This window comes from Giraffa tippelskirchi, chromosome 3 (genome assembly GCF_054371585.1).
Source record: "Giraffa tippelskirchi isolate mGirTip1 chromosome 3, T2T-mGirTip1v1.2.pri, whole genome shotgun sequence".
NCBI classification, from domain to species: Eukaryota; Metazoa; Chordata; class Mammalia; order Artiodactyla; family Giraffidae; genus Giraffa; species Giraffa tippelskirchi.
The window spans coordinates 124015337-124034506 of NC_137277.1; the positions used below are offsets into that span (position 1 = coordinate 124015337).

The 19170-nt window shown below is 40.6% G+C and overlaps 1 protein-coding gene across 1 annotated transcript in view; it reads left to right on the top strand.

Moving 5' to 3' along the window:
• The first annotated feature begins 263 nt into the window (after positions 1-263).
• The window catches only part of NCKAP5 (NCK associated protein 5), a 1233002-nt gene continuing 1214095 nt past the window's right edge, over positions 264-19170 (top strand). The window contains exon 1 of the mRNA XM_081579255.1: positions 264-347. The gene's annotated coding sequence lies outside the window, so the exon portion shown is untranslated. The remainder of the gene's footprint in view (positions 348-19170) is intronic.

The following is a 19170-nucleotide window of genomic DNA, read 5'->3' on the forward strand; positions in this document are numbered from 1 at the left end:
CTAGAGTGAGTGAAAGTGAAAGTCGCTCAGTCGTGTCCAACTCTTTGCAACCCCACGGACTACACAGCCCATGGAATTCTCTAGGCCAGAATACTGGAGTGGGGAGCCTTTCCCTTTTCCAGGGGATCTTCCCCACCCAGGAATCGAACCAGGGTCTCCTGCATCCAGACGGATTGTTTACCAACTGAGCTATCAGGGACCCTGAGGGGGTGGGGCAAACACCAGGAGGAGCGCGGTGAATGATGGTCCCACCATCCCCTTCTCACACCTGGCGGTAAGCACACAAACTGACTATGAGCAAGGGCGCTCCTGCAGGAATTGCGGCCGCTATAACCACGGCACAGACTGTAAGTAAGGCCGTATTTCATGTTTTTACACAACTGGACCTGTTAACAGTTAATTAAATGGTGGATAAGGCAAACCCAGAGGGCAAAGAGCCTGTGTTTCAGGTCCCGAGCTGCCTGTGAGGACGGCTGGAAACTTTCCCTGACATTCCCTGTGCCCGTGTACCGTAAGAAGCGGAATTCCTGGCGGCAAGGGTGGAAAATGCCTGGAAGGCTTCTTTTCACCCCTTTCCAGCAGAGTAAGAGACAAGAGTGGAAAGTAAGCGTGAGGTAGGAAGGGGGCAACAGAGAGCCAGAGAGCGGGAGAGTAATGGCGGAAAGTGAGGCAGCGACGGAAGCACAAGGGAGCGGAGGGGCTGAGGCTTCCTGAATTCTCTGGCTGGCTTTGCCAATACGTTCCCAGTGAATTTGAGGTTCTTGCTTCGTCCAGAAAGAATTCAGAGATGAAATGATAGGTAAGAAGTGGATTTATTTAGAGAGAAACACACTCCACAGGCAGAGTTGGGGCCACCTCAGAAGATGAGAGGGCGACCTGAAATATGGCGTGGTTGGTATTTCGGGGCTGGGTAATTTCATAGGCTAATGGTGGGAGGATTATTCCAAGAATTGAGGGGATTTCTAGGAATTGGGCCATCACTTACTTTCTGGTCTGTTATGGTTGGCTTCAGAGCAGTTATGGCATTGGTGGGTGTGCCATTTAGCATATGCTAATGTATACTGATGAGTGTATAGGGAGGCTCAAGGTGTACTGAAGTCGAATCTTTCACCATCTTGGACCCAGTTGGTTGTGATCAGTCTTTGTCATGTCCTATGGCCATGTCATTCTTTTAAAGGTTGTGCTCTGCCTTTTTCCTTCCTACTTCATCCTCATATCCAGAAAAGTATTAAAATTATTAATGGAGATGTCTGCTTTTCATGACTAGCAGTAACCTTCATGAGCAACCTTCTTCAAAAATGTGTGCTTCATTGCACACATACCCCTTCACCAGAATCATGTATATCCTGACCTTCCCCCCTACCTCTTCAGAGCAGTATTCAGAGCTATCTGAAATGCTGTCTCCTGGGATATATTCTTCATTTGTAGTTAAAACCTAACTCATATTTCTTACATTGTGTTTTTTTTTTTTTTCAGTCGTCACCATTTTACAATTTCTGTCAGTAGATACTTAGCCATAGATACTTACACCTTCTTTGCAGCATACCAGTTTCATTGTCCTGGTCTCTTGGCTGCTTCAGATGATTTGATCAATTTGTAAACTTAATTCCAAATTGGCAGGAGAAGGTGTGAGAGTTCAGTGTGATGTGGCAATGATGACTATGGTAGCTAGTGTTGGTTCAAACTAACAAGGCACCAGGCGTTGCACAAAACACTGGACCAGTCATTATTCCCTTTATGCAGGTGAGGAAACCAAAGCTTAGTGTAGCCAAATTAAGGACAAAGATACATGTGTGAAAAACTGGGTAGCTAATGCCAGAGCTTGGCCTTCATCTAGTGTGCTCTTGGGTGTTTCTCATCTCCTGAAACCAGAGGACTCCATTCAGCTTCCACCTTTGCCAGGAGACAAGTGGTTTCTCTTCAGATTGCTGGGTACACGTGAAATTTCCAAGATGTCCATGAATCCCACTCACTTTCTTTTTTTAAAATAAAAAGCAGTATTTCTAAACTCGTTGGAGAAAAAGAGAATGTTTTCCCAGATTAGAATTTTTTAGTGCAAAGGTGATTATGCTTATTATATTGAATAAAAATTTAAACATTATAAAATTGTAAAACATTATAAAATTAATGTTTTAAAAATTTAAGCATTATAAAATTATAAAAATGAAACTTTTATTTCTTGTTTGCTTTTTATTTTAAACTCATCACATTCTTCATCATCCAGTCAACTCTAAACTCGGTTCCATTCACCAGATATAACTAAGGTTAAGAATTTGAAATCTATCTCTTTATCTCTGTCTCCATCTCAGTCTCTTTCTTTCTATCTACTCACTGCCCCCAGTGCACACACTACTTGGCAGTGTTATGTGGACATACTGTGGGGCTAGACTCCCTGTATTAAAATACTGATTCTGCCATTTATTAGCTAAGTGATTTTGTGCTAGCACTCTCTCTATGCTTCATTTTCCTTATCTGTTAAATAGAGTTAATATTACCTACATCATACATCATAGATTTATGTGAAGATGACATATATATGTATGTGTGTGTGTATATATATATATATATTTATAGTGAATATATAAAGCAGTTAGAACAGAGATCAGCACAGATAAACCCTTAATAAGTGTTCTAACTCTGTGTGTGTGTAATATATGTGTATTTAACACACATAGAGGTGATAATGTTTAAATTATTTTATATCTCTTACTTTTGATAACATTATTTTTAGTAATATAAAACTTTAAAAAACTAATTTGCAATATTCCATTGCATACATATAACCTGTTAGTAGATGTTTAACCATGTCTGTTTTTCACTCTGAGTAAACAATGCTATGAAAAACTTCTAGGTACATAAAGCTCTACAGGGCAGTTGTAGGATAAATTTTTAGAAATGAAATTGATGATAAAATTGTATGCACATTTAAAACTTTGGTTGAAACTGCCAGAGTGCCCTCTCCAAAGGCCATATCAATTTGCAATTCAGAACGTAAATTTTGGGTATTTCTTCACAACTCTGTGAATGCTAATTATGAGAGTATTTTTTAATCCTTACCAGACTGGTAGGTGAAAATCTTATTGCTGCTTTAATTGCATTTCTTTGATTACTAGTAAGGTTTAGCTTTTTTAATGAGTACAAATGACTATTCATAGTAGTCTTTGTGAAATGACTGTTCTTATTTTTCTACTGGGGTGTCTTTTAAACTGATTTTTAAAATGCTTATATATTAAGAATGTTTATCTCTTATCAGTCACGTATATTAAAAACTTCCTGCATATTTGTTGGTCTTTTTTTAAACATTTTTTTACTGCATAGAAATTTGAAATGTATGCAGAGACAAATCTGTGCATCTTGTTCTTTCTGGATTAGAAAGTTCTTGGCATCTCAAGTTTATATAATTCTTCTATATTTTCTTTTGACAGTTTTGGTGTTTTTTAATATTGAAATATGTGCCAAATAAGATAAGGTTTATAAGTGCTATGGTATGAGGTGGGGAATTTAACTTCATTTATCCTTAAACAAATGGGCAATTTTTAGAGAAGTTGACGAAAAAAGGAACTGTATATTTGGAAAAACTGTAGCACATATTTATTCATTCATTTAGCCAATTAATGAACACATATTTCTTGAATATTTATCCTATGACCTATACTGTATAGGTCAACACCAGCTGATAAAACTTTCTCTGATGATGAAAATAGTCTCTGTTTGTACTACTAAATACAGTAGCAACTAGCCACATGTGGGTATTGAAATATAGCTAACATGATCAAAGAATTTTAAAATTAAATTTTAAAAATTAAATTTATTTAAATTTAAAGTAGAAAGCTACTTTTGGCTATTGGTTATCATAGTATAGAACAATGAGGCTATAGATGATGGTAAAACAACAGAAGTGTGCGTGTGTGTGTCTGTGTGTTGAAAGAGAAAAAGACAATGTATGTAAGCATACAAAGAGCATAGCCAAATGCTTTCTGTTATAAATTGTAAAATTTTATAAAAAGTCCAATTTTGTTATCTCTTGATTTAAGGATAGGAAAGTGAGGAAGTTTAGACAAAAGATAGGATACATTTTTGGCCTTGAGATTCCTGGCTCCCTACATAGGCAAGAAGGAGTCTGCTAGATAATAGCCCTTCTTTTTCAAGCATTTAAACTGCATCTCTGCCTCAGTTCCGCAGACCTCTATCTCTTTTCTACATTCCATACTTACATCTCTTTTTCGACAAGGCTGTAGCAAACCTACAAACCCAACAACCTATCTCTATATTAGATTCTCCCTTCTGAGAATAATGATATATAATGATATACTTCCTTTAAGAAATGAGCCAAGAAGATGGATATCAAATACGGAACATTCTGGATATGGATTTTGAAATTTCTTTGATCTTTTCTGTAGGATCTCCTTGGTGTTTCAAGAGTTAGAGGTCATGGATCTTAATTCACTTGCTACTGAATTGTTCAGAGAGTCATAGGGGATATTCATTTGATGATATCAGCATGTCAGTGTATTTGAGTGGTGGAAAGTCCTGCAGATTATAGACAGTGAAACTTTCATTTCCATTTTGCTAAAGAAAATAGATCTATTCCTCTGTTGTGAAGACAGGCTGGTGAGAATTACAACAAAGTTGTTCTTGTGGCTTTGGTTGTATATGGAGGAGGAGGTTGTTTGTGTGTGACAGGAGGAGGGGGAAACGCAAGCCTGGGTCCAGCAGCTTGAATGTGCAGGTGACCAGAGCCATGTGCAGCCTGTCAGGCATCCGGCCACCAGATTTATTACCAAGGTAAAAGGCATAGATTATGTGCAGAGCCAGCTGGTCACCTGTCAGGTGGAGAGCTGAGGCTGAAGGCAAGCTGTTCAACATGGAGGAGATAACTGGTTTATGGGGAATCAGCAGTGGGGGTATTAAAGGAAAAAACAAAATCCTCTCCGGCAAGGTACACCTGCATCATTTTTTGTGTGATAAAACTGGAGGATGAGAAAACAAATGCAAGTGCTGTTGAAGTGTTAGACCTTGAGGTTTAGAGAATGTTTGATGTAGCGTCTCATAAAACTTTAATCATGAGATTCATTCAGATTCATTGAGATGAGCAGGATGATAGGAACTGACATGTGGCAGAAGCTGTCTTAGTGTGGGGTGGTGATTTATGGGGAGGCAGAGCTCAAAATACTCCTGGCTTCCCCCTCCACTCTCTCTTAACAACTTCATTAATAACCCAGATAAACAAGCCATCTCCTTCATGAATAGCATCTGATATTAAATTGAGAGGTGTTGGGAATAAAAAGGAAGTCCTTAGCAGACTATGGGCCCACATGGAGAAAAACAGAGGCTACTGACCAAAAGTAAGTAGAATTCTATTTGAATATGGAAGATATAGATGTTTATTTCTGGTCATCTCCAGACACATTTGAGGAAATAATGGAAATCCTTCAAGTAATAATTAGTAATTATTGAGTACCTATTCCAAATGCTCTGATTGAATCTTCACACCAACCTTAGGATGTCGACTTTATTATCCTTTTTTTTTCAAATGCTGTAAATGCAGGGTTGGGAGGCAAAAGTAATTCAGGCAGATAGTAAATACTATAGTTGGAATTGGATATCTAGGTCTCTTAGCCTTGGAAAACTAGTGCTCTTTCTTCTGCATTCATGCTACTTGAGCTGTGGTCCTCATGCCAGCAGCATCAGCATCATGTTGGAGTATGTTAGAAATGAAGACTCTCAAACTCTTTCCTTGATCCCTTGGAAAGAGAATCTGCAGATTTAGTAGGCTCTCTAGATGATTTATATGCACATGAAAGGGCAGAAATGGTATGAACCTAACAGAAGCAGAAGATATTAAGAAGAAGTGGCAAGAAAACACAGAAGAACTGCAAAAAAAAAAGATCTTAATGACCCAGATAATGACAATGGTGTGATAACGCACCTAGAGCCAGACATCCTGGAATGTGAAGTCAAGTGGGCCTTAGGAAGCATCACTACGAACAAAGCTAGTGAAGCTGATGGAATTCCAGTTGAGCTATTTCAAATCCTAAAAGATGATGCTGTGAAAGTGCTGCACTCAGTATGTCAGCAAATTTGGAAAACTCAGCAGTGGCTACAGGACTGGAAGAGGTCAGTTTTCATCCAATCCCAAAGAAAGGCAATGCCAAAGAATGCTCAAACTACCACACAATTGCACTCATCTCACATGCTAGTAAAGTAATGCTCAAAATTCTCCAAGCCAGGCTTCAGCAATACGTGAACCGTGAACTTCCGGATGTTCAAGCTAATTTTAGAAAAGGCAGAGGAACTAGAGATCAAATTGCCAACATCTGCTGGATCATTGAAAAAGCAAGAGAGTTCCAGAAAAACATCTATTTCTGCTTTATTGACTATGCCAAAGCCTTTGACTGTGTGGATCACAATAAACTGTTGAAAATTCTGAAAGAGATGGAAATACCAGACCACCTGACCTGCCTCTTGAGAAATCTGTATACAGGTCAGGAAGCAACAGTTAGAACTGGACATGGATCAACAGACTGGTTTCAAATAGGAAAAGGAGTACATCAAGGCTGTATATTGTCACCCTGCTTATTTAACTTATATGCAGAGTACATCATGAGAAACGCTGGGCTGGAAGAAGCACAAGCTGGAATCAAGATGGCCGGGAGAAATATCAATAATCTCAGATATGCAAATGACACCACCCTTATGGCAGAAAGTGAAGAAGACCTAAAGAGCCTCTTGATGAAAGTGAAAGAGGAGAGTGAAAAAGTTGGCTTAAAGCTCAACATTCAGAAAACTAAGATCATGGCATCTGGTCCCATCACGTCATGGCAAATAGATGGGGAAACAGTGGAAACAGTGGCTGACTCTGTTTTTCTGGGCTCCAAAATCACTGCAGATGGTGTTTGCAGCCATGAAATTAAAAGACGCTTACTCCTTGGAAGGAAAGTTATGACCAACCTAGACAAAAGCAGAGACATTACTCTGTCAACAAAGTTCTGTCTAGTCAAGGCTATGGTTTTTCCAGTAGTCATGTATGGATGTGAGAGTTGGACTATAAAGAAAGCTGAGCGCCAAAAAATTGATGGTTTTGAACTGTGGTGTTGGAGAAGACTCTTGAGAGTCCCTTGGACTGCAAGGAGATCCAACCAGTCCATCCTAAAGGAGATCAGTCCTGGGTGTTCATTGGAAGGACTAATGTTGAAGCTGAAACTCCAGTACTTTGGCCACCTGATGCAAAGAGCTGACTCATTTGAAAAGACCCTGATGCTGGGAAAGATTGAGGGCAGGAGGAGAGGGGGACAACAGAGGATGAGATGGTTGGATGGCATCACCGACTCAATGGACATGAGTTTGGGTAGACTCGAGGAGTTGGTGATGGACAGGGAGGCCTGGCTTGCTGCCATTCGTGGGGTCTCAGAGAGTCGGACATGACTGAGCAACTGAATTGAACTGAAAGTTTGAAAGGCCCTGCTCTATAGTTGGTAGATGGGAGAGCAAAGTCCTCATGTTGACAGCTCCCTGTAACCTTCTCATTCCTGCCCTGGGGTCATCCTCATGCCATCTACTTCTCAGTGAATGTCGTCATTTCTCTCACATAGCCACTGGTGCCCATAGTCTCACATGCAGCCCTGTTCATTTAGGAAGTAAAAGGAAGTTTCCTGGCAAATAACTAACCTTTGCTGCATTCATAACCTGTGTTTCTTACAAACACAGCACTTAGTTGTTAATGTAATTGTTGTTAGTTTCCCATTAGCCTCTTAAGACTTGGAGGGCAAGGGATTGTCTTTACCCATCTTTGCATCCCTGACAGCTGGTACAGAGCCTCACCTGGCCCAGCGAAGATGCCCAATAAATGCTATTGACAGACTGTGAATGAATGAATGAACACTGGCAAAGATTTTATTTCAACCTGGGCTCCATCTCATGGATGACTTACCCTGGATGCTTGAAAACATCTGGAAAGCTCTGGGGTTCCTGCCCCACATTAACCACAGGTATATTTTCCTTGTAGACCCCAGCAGATGTTCTTTTCTGGCAAAAACTTAAGAAGGGAAATCTTCACTATCCTTTTGACAGTGAATTTAGAAATAAAAACCAATTGTAAATAAGAAAAATTATTTCACAGATGGAATTTTTATGTTCTCATTTCTGCTGCACGTTGCAATTTACAGTGAAAGGCACAGATCAGGATACATTTATTCATTCATTTGACATATATTTATGAAGACCTTTTAAGGCATCAAATGTTGAAGCTATTCAGATAATCAGGTATACATCTTACCTACTCTTGTGGAGCATAGAGATTGACAAGTAAGATAAGACTTTAAATTGAAATAACTAATTCAAAGTAATACATGAAGTTCAATGAACTTGAGTCCCAGCTGTACACTGTGTGCACTGTGCCAGCCGCTGGGAGACAAAGATGCTTCAAACAAAATCCCTGACTCAGAACAGATCACAAGGCAGGGAGACCAGCTCATAAACAGATCATCTCTCTGCTGTGATGGGGCAGAGATGGAGGGATATCCAAAATGCTAAAGGAACATGATGCAGGGTGGGGGACATAAGTGGGGTGTGGGGCAAAGCGAGGTGGGAATTAGAAGTTCTCGAAGGAGGAGATACCCAAGCTTAGTTTTTAAATATGAGTAGGGGTTTGCCAGGCAAGAAGGGGATGAACAAGGAGTCAACATTTCTGTGACTCAGTTGAAGGATCAAAACAGATAAGGGCCAGAATATAGGAATACTGAAGAGCTCTGGGAATTCTGAGGAAGGAGAGATCATTTGTGTCTCAGAGATAGGTGGGACCTCATGAAGATTGAGTAGGGTTTGCAGCATTGAGACAGGACATCCTATGCTAATAGAAAGTGTCTGAGCAGACATACAAGTGGTTTCCTGTCTCTCTTTCTCTTCCATTCTTGGTGTTTCTCGATCTCTGAATGCTCACCTTTTGAAATATCTTGTGCATTAAGAAATTCAGGTATTAAAAGTTATATATTTTTAAAGTTTCAAAATTAAAACTATTTAAACACAGAAGATAATCATGAGATTTATTTCATGTATCAATTTTTTGTTCACTAAAGTTGGTTGGTGTTGTCCAAGTAGTGGGCAAGGAATTAGAGATGTATGATGTTCATCTTCACTTACCAATCCCATCCATGTGTTTCTGTAATTAACTGCACGAACAGGTTCTTTTGAGGATGGCTTCCAAAGTCTAGATTTGAAAGCCCCTTGAGAATGTGATGCTTGGCCCAAATGGTTCTTCTGCCCCAGCTTCAGACTGTGGTGGATATTTTCCCTTTAATTTCAAAAAGTATCTGCTGAGGATGTCGTGGCTGTACTTTATGGTTTGAAGGGGGCATCTCGGTTCTAGTGCACACACTAGCCCTCTGGCTGTTCTTTCTATGTTTTATCATGTTAGGCTTCTGCCTGGGGACAGAGCTTAATCCAGCCTCCAGGACCTTCCAATGAGAGCAGAAAGCTCTTCATTGCCCTAATCCCTGGGTGGGACCCAGATGTAAAATTTTTTCATCTTACAAATCAATAATGAAATACTAGGAAAAGCTTGGTGCCTTCCTAAGATGCTGGTGGAGAAACTCAATTGGAAATTCCAAGGCACTTTAGAGCAGTAAAGCTCTCAAATGAACTGATATGAAAGGGAACACCAGCACCCTTGCGTGTATTGTCCTCCTGTTCCCTGGTGATCTCAAAGATTTCTCTGAATTTTTGTTGTGTTTTTAAAACAGAGTTCTTCCATGCTCTGGAGCTCTCCTCTTTGGTGTCTAAGAGGAGAATTACAGGTAACATGGGGGGTCTCAGAGGGTCTGTATGACTAACCACTGGTCATAAATATGAGTGAGGTCAGAAACCCCTGTGGCGATTCCTCATGGCCTCTCCCTAAATCACAGCCAAATTTTTCATGGGAGGATTTTCAGGGAAGCCAAAGGTTATGTTCTCTGCTTTCTTTTTTAAACATGTCACAGTACATTGGACCTAGAGACTTGGGACCCCTCACAGCTGGTGGTACAGTCATAGCTGTGGTCTTTATTAAGATTTAAATCACTTAAGATCCCATAACTCTTTCCCTGACCTCCAGTGTAAAGAAGATGTACAATACTGAAAAGGGTTTTCCATGAGTCTATGATTTCTTTCTAAAGTTAAAACACTGTTGACATAATAATGTATAATTCTTTATGTTACAAAATCTATGTCACATAATTTTTTTTCAAGTAAGCTCAGATGGTCAATTTTTTTTAATATAACAATGACCCCCTATTGTGGCATTTTTCATATTTAGTTCAAATGATATGTGATAGAGGATATGTTAGGTGATTTACTTCCACAAAATCAAGTGTAGTTGTCTAGGTAATAGTAATAATGGTAGTAGTTGTGGAAATAGTGCCTTGATAGTGGAGTGGAATATGGATAATTTTCATGTCATTACTGTATAAAACCCATAATTCTTAGCAGCAAATCCATTTACATGTAGCTTTAAGGGCCAAAAAACTTGAGCAAATTTCCAAAGCTGGCTCTCATATTACCTAGCTTTCACGAATTAGACATATTTACTATGAAGTAGTATCATAAATACTTAAAATTAAACTACAACTGTCAAGACGAAGAAAATATGTTTTATGATCCAGAATGTCTCCTTTTATGGCTATATTTAGTAGCCTCTCATCCCTCAATTTCATTAATCCATAAAACATTTCCTGTTCAATAATACAAAATAAGAAAATGCCATATTTTGGCTTTTAGTGTAGTTTTTAAAGCAAAATTATTTCTCTGTGTTTGTGCTAATTTCGGCAAGGGAAGGAGAATTATTATTTTTAATCCTCAAGATTATACAGTAAAGTAATAAGTAATAAGTACCCTTCATCTTGTGAGTGTATTCTTTTTCTTTTTTTCTCGAGATGCACTGTTTGTCATGAATATGGCATTTGTTTGTTTGAAGCTTATTGTGGAATCATATTTGGGCTAAAGTTTAGGCTACTGTGTAGTCTTAGGCAAATCAGTTAACCTCTTTGAGTCTCAGTCTTTTCATCTGTAGAATGAGGATAATATCTAAATCTTGGGCTTTTTTGTAAGGATTAGCAATATTGCATATACGTTGTATAGTGCCTAGCTCCAAGTTGGTGCTAAAAAATTGCAGCTATGATATGAAAATAAATTATTATATAACAAATAAATGCAAAAAATAAATGATAAGTAAATGTATCTATTCTATACTAGATACTGTGTTATCTACTGGAAATTTTTTGAAAAAGGAAATTTTAGCTTCTATTCTCAAAAAGCTTTTGATTTGGGGAGATGTGAGGGCAAGAGAGATGCACACAGAAAATTATAAAATGAGCCAGACCATGTTTAGATTTCTACACATGGGATTATGGACAGTGCTTGGGAGCCCAAAGGTGGGAGTAGTTCATTTTGGCTAGGGTAAGGGAAAGGAAGGAATCAATGAGATATTAGGGAAAACTTTACTTTAAAAAAATCATATTTGAGTACCTTGAAGAATAAACAGAAGTTGGATCAGTGGAAGAAGAAAGAACATCCCAGCAGGAGCAGATACCACTAGAAAAGGCGCAATGGCATAGGACATGCCTACAGAGCTTGAACTGTAACTTGGCTGTTCCCAGGTCTCCAGACTCCTGGTCCAACCTGCAGATTTTGGGGTTGCCAGCTTCCACATTTGCATGAGCAAGTTCCTTATATCAATCTCTTTCTCTTGTAGATAGATAGAGGTAGAGATGTATAGATATGCCAAGTCACTTCAGTCGTGTCCGACTCTGTGCGACCCCATAGACGGCAGCCCACCAGGCTCTGCCGTCCCTGGGATTCTCCAGGCAAGAATACTGGAGTGGGTTGCCATTTCCTTCTCCAGTGCATGAAAGGGAAAAGTGAAAGTGAAGTCGCTCAGTCGTGTCCGACTCTTAGCGACCCCATGGACTGTAGCCCACCAGGCTCCTCCGTCCATGGAATTTTCCAGGCAAGAGTACTGGAGTGGGGTGCCATTGCCTTCTCCGGATGTATAGATATATGTGTGTATATATGTATTTATTTACACAAACATCCTATTATATATACACACACATCCTATATATATATATATATATATATATATATATACATGCTGTATGTATCCTATGTATGTGTGTGTTCATGTATATGTATATACACATAATGTTTCTGTTTCTCTGGAGACCCTAATATAGATAGAAAACTCATATTTAAGAGTTTATGGAAAATTGAAAGGACTTGCTTCGATTTAGATATGAATGATGACCATAAGCAGTGTCAAGATACACTATTAGTTTCAGAGTCCCTCAGAAGAGACTCAACTCCTTTACTGAAGTCATTCTCTTTTTTTATCAACTCACTGTTTCTTGGGTTTTTAGTCACCCCTTTACTACATGGCCCTCCACCAGCAGCATTTTGGATATGATGGGGTTAAGGTGTGTTGCCAGGGCACCATTCTCTGGAAGCTGCCTGAAATGATTGCATCTGTTGGGCTCCCTTTTCACTTTCCCTGCTTCAGGAGTCAGAGAGAATAAGGCACATGTTATCTTGTCATGTTTTCTGCATGGCTGTCTGAATTCCTTAACACCTAGATGCACTTTACCAGATTCCAAGGTTTGCAACCACTTGAACTGAATTATTCTTAAATGAAAACTGTAAAAAATCATAATATCTTTCCATGCCCTGCAAAAGCTGATGCGTGCTGCATTAAAAAACCAGGGGCCAGGAGTGGGCCCATCTTACTGATGCTTTTATTATAATAATAACATGTCATATTTGACGGCTGCTTCATTTACTGCTTCATTTATTTTTGTAAGTGTTATCTCATTTGATCTTCACAAATATTAGATCGGGAAGGAGTTCTTATCCTAATTTTATATACAGATACTTATGGAAGCCTTGAGAAGTCAGGTGGATATAAACACACGAGTGAAAGTATTAGTCACTCAGTCATGTCTGACTCTTTACGACCCGTGGACTGTAGCTTGCCAGTCTCTTCTGTGAATGGAATTCTCCAGGCAAGAATACTGGAGTGGGTTGCCATTCCCTTCTCCAGGGAATCTTACTGACCCAGGGACCCATGTCTCCTGCATTGTAGGTGGATTCTTTACTCTCTGAGCTACCAGGGAAGCCCATAAACACACAAGCTGATGATAATTGGGGGAGTTGGAATCTCCATCTTCATCTTCCAATTCTAAATCTCAGCTTTCCTCTCTCCTCTTAACCTCCCACCTCTTAACTCATCCCTCAACAACACTTATTTATTAATTTCTATGTCAGGTTCCAAATAGGAAAAGGAGTACGTCAAGGCTGTATATTGTCACCCTGCTTATTTAACTTATATGCAGAGTACATCATGAGAAACGCTGGGCTGGAAGAAACACAAGTTGGAATCAAGATTGCCAGGAGAAATATCAATAACCTCAGATATGCGGATGACACCACCCTTATGGCAGAAAGTGAAGAAGAACTAAAGAGCCTCTTGATGAAGGTGAAGGAGGAGAGTGAAGAAGTTGGCTTAAAGCTCAACGTTCAGAAAACTAAGATCATGGCATCTGGTCCCATCACTCCATGGGAAATAGATGGGGAAACAGTGGAAACAGTGTCAGACTTTACTTTTTTGGGCTCCAGAATCACTGCTGATGGTGACTGCAGCCATGAAATTAAAAGACGCTTACTCCTTGGAAGGAAGGTTATGGCCAACCTAGATAGCATATTTAAAAGCAGAGATATTACTTTGCCAACAAAAGTCCATCTAGTCAAGACTATGGTTTTTCCAGTGGTCATGTATGGATGTGAGAGTTGGACGGTGAAGAAAGCTGAGTGCCGCAGAATTGATGCTTTTGAACTGTGGTGTTGGAGAAGACTCTTGAGAGTCCCTTGGACTGCAAGGAGATCCAATCAATCCATCCTAAAAGAGATCAATCCTGGGTGTTCATTGGAAGGTCTGATGTTGAAGCTGAAGCTCCAATACTTTGGCCACCTCATGCGAAGGGTTGACTCATTGGAAAAGACCCTAATGCTGGGTAGGATTGGGGGCGGGAGGAGAAGGGGACGACAGAGGATGAGATGGTTGGATGGCATCACCGACTCGATGAACATGGGTTTGGGTAAACTCCGGGAGTTGGTGATGGACAGAGAGGCCTGGCGTGCTGCAATTCATGGGGTCGCAGAGAGTCGGACACGACTGAGCGACTGAACTGAACTGAACTGATGTCAGGTATGGACATGGAACAACAGACTGGTTCCAAATAGGAAAAGGAGTATGTCAAGCCTGTATATTGTCACCCTGCTTATTTAACTTATATGCAGAGTACATCATGAGAAACGCTGGGCTGGAAGAAACACAAGCTGGAATCAAGATTGCTGGGAGAAATATCAATAACCTCAGATATGCAGATGACATCACCCTTATGCAGAAAGTGAAGATGTAAAGAGCCCCTTGATGAAAGTGAAAGAGGAGAGTGAAAAAGTTGGCTTAAAGCTCAACATTCAGAAAACTAAAATCATGCCATCTGGTCCCATCATTTCATGGCAAATAGATGGAGAAACAGTGAGAGACTTTATTTTTTTGGGCTCCAAAATCACTGTAGATGGTGATTGCAGCCATGAAATTAAAAGACGCTTACTCCTTTGAAGGAGAGTTATGACCAACCTAGACAGCATATTAAAAAGCAGAGACATTACTTTGCCAACAAAGGTCTGTCCAGTCAAGGCTATGGTTTTTCCAGTAGTCATGTATGGATGTGAGAATTGGACTATAAAGAAAGCTGAGTGCCAAAGAATTGATGATTTCGAACTGTGGTGTTGGAGAAGACTCTTGAGAGTCCCTTGGACTGCAAGGAGATCCAACCAGTCCATCCTAAAGGAGATCAGTCCTGGGTGTTCATTGGAAGGTGATGTTGAAGCTGAAACTCCAATACTTTGGCCACCTCATGCGAAGAGTTGACTCATTGGAAAAGGCCCTAATGCTGGGAAGGATTGGAGGCAGGAGAAGAAGGGGACGACAGAGGATGAGATGGTTGTATGGCATCACCAACTCAATGGACATGAGTTTGGGTGGGCTCTGGGAGTTGGTGATGGACAGGGAGGCCTGGCATGCTGCAGCTTATGGGGTCGCAAAGAGTCAGACACGACTGAGCAACTGAACTGAACTGAACTGAACTGATGTCAGGTATTGTCTCAGGTTATGGAGATACAGTGGGCAATGAGACAGACCTCTTCATGGACCATTTCCACGGACCATCTTTATGGAGCTTGGAGTCTAATGTAGAAGATGGGCATTAAAATATAAATAATTAATTTCAGTTGTGAGAAGTGCTACTGAAGAAAAATATAGGAGGGCTTTATAGTGTATAAATATGCTCATTTATCCAGCCCTGTCTCAGAATAAAATGTTGCCCATAAACAAATATTCCAAATAACTGAGACTGGCCCCTTCAAATGTAACACTTTGATTTTGGATGAAAGTGTTTTGAAAATACATTAGAATCTTCTTTGCCTTCTTAGGGTCACGTGGGATATATGTTTTCCTTGCCCTCTGAGTCAAGGAATGACCTATGGTTTTAGTACTGTATGGAATTCATACTCATCAGGAAACAAATGGCACACTCAAAAAAGGTAATTGGCGAGGAATTAAACGGAATCTTTACAAAGGTATGGTGTGCTTAGTCAGTCAATCGTGTCTGACTCTTTGCAACCCTATGAACTATAGCCCGTCAGGCTCCTCTGTCCGTGGAGATTCTCTAGGCAAGAATACTGGAGTGGGTTGCCATGCCCTCCTCCAGGGCATCTTCCCAACCCAGGAATTGAACCCAGGTCTCCCACATTGCAGGCAGATTCTTTACTGTCTGAGCCACCAGGGAAGCCCTGCAAAGGTGTACGTAAGTCCAAAAGAGAGGGAACAGTTTTCAGAACCAAACTTGTGTAGCTATAGGAGAGGGCTGTTCCCTTCAGCCAAATACACATCAACCTCATTCTCCTCCTGCCCGCTCATGTCTGCTGAGCCAGCCTGCATTCAGGGGGCAAAGGGGCTTATTAAATGTGCCCATTCAGCTACCCTCTATAGGGCAGGTGAGAAGAGTGTGGAGGGTCTGGACTGGCAAATGAATAAATGGTAGATGAATAATAGCCTCTTCTGATCCTTGCTAGCTCATCTGATTCTCACAGACTTCTCTGCCACTATTTTTAACTCTAATAGTCTTATGAATGGTCTCCCTGCTTGCATGCATAGTTGGCCCTTATAACAAAATCCCCTCTTTTGTCCCCAGAAGCCAAAGTGATTTTAGCAAAAGCCCATGAAGCAGATAATGTGCTCCCTGCCTCTACAGGCCAGATGCTTTCCATTGCCCCTAGATGAAAATCCAGACTCTCCTAAACTTGGGGCCCTACATAAGCAGCCCAGCCTCCCTTCCTAGCTTCTCTGGGTACCATTCCCTTCTTTGTGCATTCCTGTTGCCTGTGATGCCAAGTTTGTTCTTGCATCAGGAGCTTCATACTTTCTGTTCCCTCTGCTTGATGGTCTCTCAAACCTGGTAGTTTACTTCTTCCATTTCTTCTTCCTTTTCCTCAGCCCCCTCCTCCTTGTTCTCCAAAGCAACTTACTTTTTCCTTGAGGTATAATATCATACACTAATGTTTAAAATTATAAGTTTGCACACCTCAGTGAATTTTTACACACACACACACACAATCTATCTATCTATCTATATATCTTTATCTATATCTATATAGATACAAGGCATTTCCAGGTCTGCAGAAGGTACCCTGGTGCTCCTGCCAGTCAATATCTGCTCCCTTTCCTCAGGGTGTAAAAGTATTCTGAGCTCTATCACCACAGGCCAGTTGTGCCTGCTTTTGAACTTCATATATAAATGCAACGACACATTTGGGTCAGTCTTCTTCTGCTTAAGAGTGTCTATGAGATTTTTCCATGTTGTTCCTTATACCAGAAGTTGGTTGCTTTTGCTACATAGTATTGCAGTACATGAATGAACTAGAGTTTATTTATCCATTCTAGATGGGGAAACAGTGCTGCGATTCATGGGGTCGCAAAGAGTTGGACACGACTGAGTGACTGAACTGAACTGAACTGAACTGGCTGAAAGACATTTGTTTCTAGTTGCTGTTTCTTGTTTCTGGTTGCTATTATGGGGAATACTGCTATAGGTATTCTGTTGGGTGTATATACCCAGGAGTGGAATTATTGGCCCACAGAAAAGGGTTTATTTTAGCATCTCCAACTCTGTTCCACACCACAAAGTCCCACTACTTCCTCCACCTCCACAAACTTCCAACTACTCCTCCGGTTTCAAGCTGTACCCACCTTTGGAGTGATTCACCACATGGGACAGACCCTAGAGCCAGGCTTGGGCCATGTGGGCAGGTCAATGGGGTTCTCAAGCCCCTGGAATGCAGTCTAGAAGGGAGGGTGGGTTCAGGCTACTAAGTGGGTGAGTTCTCAAGGCCCACAGAATTCCCCTAATCCTTCCTCTTCACCTACCATAGGGTGGTCCAGAGCTTTGAAAGCCAGAGTAAGGCTGAGGGTGGTGGGCCTTCCTGAGCATGTCCCTCCCCTATACAAGTGTTTCTTCATCATTCTTCTGACTCTGAAGTTATCTTGTTTGTTTGTTTTTTTCTTGTTTATTATCAGTCTTCCCTACTAAAACTAATGCTGAAGAAAGGCAAGAATCTCATCTCTCTTATTCACTACATCCCCTGGGCGTAGACTCATACCTGGAACATAAGTGAGAAAACAGACATCTGGACTTGTTGAAAAATGTCCCCTAAATGACTGTCACAGACATTGAGATTAAGGGCCCAAGGGGTGAACTGAGGAGCAGTGACCCTTTTTGTTTGCTCTCTGGTTTTTGTCGAGACGCCTGGGATGGCAAGGTGACTAACCCATTTCTGGGACTTTCTTGGTTGTAACAATAAATTTCTGCCTCCTGACATCCTCTGAGTCCTGGGCAAATGGAGACCCCTGATTGATCTCTCGATCAGGTATGGTCAGAAAGCTGATTCAGGAAGAGTTGAATTTCTCTGATAGTTGAAGGGCAAACTTGGTCTTCTTAGCACCTCCTTACAGTGTTAAGAAAAAGAACACTTCTGAGAATTGAGTGAAGCTGAAACATGTATGTTGTATTCTGATCAGAATTGAATTAAACATCATGTGGTAAGAGATAGCCATTTTCAAAAGTATGTCATACCAAGGCTGAAAATGTGACTTGTGATAAAGAGGATGTGATTGGGATGACATCTCGTTTTCAGCAGCTTTCTCTTCATTACTTTCTGAATGATTTTTAGTTTCTGTTCTTCCTCCATTTATTTAAAGATTTTATGAAAATGTACTACTTGATGACATTTTGGGCACCACTAATGATGAAGACTTATTGTCCATGATGCTAAGTTGAAGAGAACAGAAATTAAAGTGTCTGAGGAAGGTCTGGCAGCAACAGCACAGGGTCCAACATAGCCAGAAATTCCAATGAAAGGGGCAGAGTGTACATATACGGTACTGTTCCTAGGAGGATGCCCAGTCCCAAAGCGACTTCTTGCTAAAGCAGAACATTTAGCTGCTGGGACACCCGTCTCTGTGAGGTACTCTTTGGATTTCTTTCTGCTGAGAATTACAGGGACCTGAACAAGAGTTGCTAAACTTTGTGAGGGGGTTAATGTCTACCACATAGAGTGAGGTCAAAAGGTAGCCAGTTCAGGACTTTAGCTCCATTGTGCCAGCAGGGACCAGTTGCTAATTTTCTGTTTAGCCATTCTTACCTTGTGGTTTTTGTCCTAATGCTTATTTTGTGATTCCAAGATGGTTGCTTTACCACCTATATTTGTCTCTGTTCCAGTCAAGGAGGAAGGGAAGTGTGAAAGGCAAAATATGAGTGCCAGGGAATTAAAAGAGTTTTCAAAGAGGCATCATCTAACATCTCCTATTTGTATCTCATTGGCTAGAGCTGTGTCACATAGCCACCTATCCATCTGATTTTGTTGTTTTTGTTCAGTCTCTAAGTCATGTCCAACTCTTTGTAATTCCATGGACTGCAGTAGGCCAGGCTCCTCTGTATTCTACTATCTTCTGGAGTTTGCTTAAATTCATATCCATTGAATCCATGGTATTATCCAACAATCTCATTCTCTGCTGCCCCCTTCTCTTTT